This window comes from Octopus bimaculoides, chromosome 14 (genome assembly GCF_001194135.2).
Source record: "Octopus bimaculoides isolate UCB-OBI-ISO-001 chromosome 14, ASM119413v2, whole genome shotgun sequence".
NCBI classification, from domain to species: domain Eukaryota; kingdom Metazoa; phylum Mollusca; class Cephalopoda; order Octopoda; family Octopodidae; genus Octopus; species Octopus bimaculoides.
Genome location: NC_068994.1, coordinates 50,056,196 through 50,058,309, shown reverse-complemented (window position 1 = coordinate 50,058,309; position 2,114 = coordinate 50,056,196).

Sequence of the window (2,114 nt, the reverse complement as noted above, 5' to 3'; positions counted from 1 at the left end):
ATATATATATATATACACGCACATACAAATGGACCAAGGGTATAGCACAATATAGTCTCAAATACAATGCATTATATACACCAGGCGTTATAAAACTCATCAAAAGGAAATCACTGTAGTGTGTATATTACATGAATTAAATGCATACTAACTATAGAACAAATAAATATATCATTAAAACTGTCATGTAACAGGAACTAGATATACTACATATAGCTATAAAAGAATACTAGTAATATACCACAAATATATTTTTGCATGTTCTTATCATTAACGAACCCAAACATGCAAGCCTGCGAACGATCTACTATCGACTAACACGATCTTCTAATTTGGTTGCAGACCAGAATGTTGTTAACTTCACGACTTCAACTGTTATATTAGCCCTTAAAAGTTGGACACTCTCTCCCAACGGCTTATCATGCTGTGTTGCAAGGAGCAACGGAAATGTGTTGCTTCGCAGAACAAAAATCTAGTTAGGAAAAGAAAAGTAACAACCTAACTAGACAATATTCCCTCTAAAAAATCATTTATGATGGAATCGGTAGTTCTAACACATAACAGCGTTAACATAAACTCACATATGAAATAGTGATCAGACACAAAAATAAACATGACAGATGAAGTAAAAATTTAATGTTAAAAGCTTCAAATTTCATCGTTGATATCAATAGGTTCCCAGGAGGCCTACCTGCTATGAAGCGGCAGCAATATGCACCTACGTATCTTCACCAGAAGATCGTTGCCTGAGAGTTTGGAGACGTTGATGTTGAATTCAGGTACTTTTACTAATATTCGTCTCAAATCTTGTTCCAAGACCAGCAATTTCGGACGAGTAACTAAGTCGATTTACATCGACTCCTGTGTTTAACTGGTTCTTATCTTATCGGCCCCGAAAGGATGAAAGGCAAATTCGACCTCGGCAGAATTTGAACTCAGAATGTAAAGACGGACAAAATGCCGCTAAGTATTTCGCCGCTCTGAGTATTTTACTAATGTTAATGATACCATGGTCTATTAATACCATTAATAATACCAAGCCCTGGGGTCGATTTGCTCGACTAAAGGCGGTGCTCCAGTATGGCCACAGTCAAATGACTGAAACAAGTAAAAGAGTATACATATATATATGTGTGTGTGTGTGTGTGTGTGTGTGTGATAGATAGATAGGTAGATAGATAGATAGATAGATAGATAGATAGATAGATAGATAGATAGATAGATAGATAGATATAAACTGTCTTCTCTCCGCACGCACACACACACACATACACGCACACATACACACACACATACACACACACATACATGCACTATGCATCACACATCACATGTTGACCTCACCTCACAAGTTTTCTAACACGAAACACAAACACTAATCGATCAAATTAGAGAAGCAAAACCCTACAGATCTCTTCGTCGACCACCAATTGGCCGGACAAGCGTTCCAAATTGTATTGACCTATGACTGGAACGCCGAAGAATTCACTTCCGCTTCGCTTCCGTTTCCTTAGACATCAGACATCAAATTGTTTCAAGTGACTAGTTTCTTAATTAAAGAAGGGATTGACGGTAGAGGAGTTCGAACGAAGCCAATGTTCTGAGAAACGCTAACCAGGAAAGCAGATGTCATGTCTGATCAGTTGAGAAGTACTTGGTTAGATTAACGCCAATATCTGCGCGATGGCTTAATCTGTCAGTCTTTCTGTCTGTCTGTCTGTCTGACGCGTGAACGAACCATCCACGTGCAATAACACACGATAACTACGGCGATGACAACAAAATCAATGGCGGCGACAACGACGACGACGACAGCGAGGATGAGAGCGTCAAGAATGACGTTGAAGATACCAACAACAACAAAAGCAACAACAATAGAAATAACTTCAAAGGGTATTTTAGGAGGATGGAGGTAGTCGGTTATATAAATCCCAACATGCAACTTGTTGTTTGTTACTTCATCCACCTCGAAAGGAGGAAAGGAAAAGTTTGATCTCGGCGGAATTTGAACTCAGAACGTAAATATGGAAGGAATGCCGCGAGCATTTTCTCCGGCGTGCTAACGATTCTGCCACGACACCGCGTTAATAATGATGATGATGATGATGGTGGTG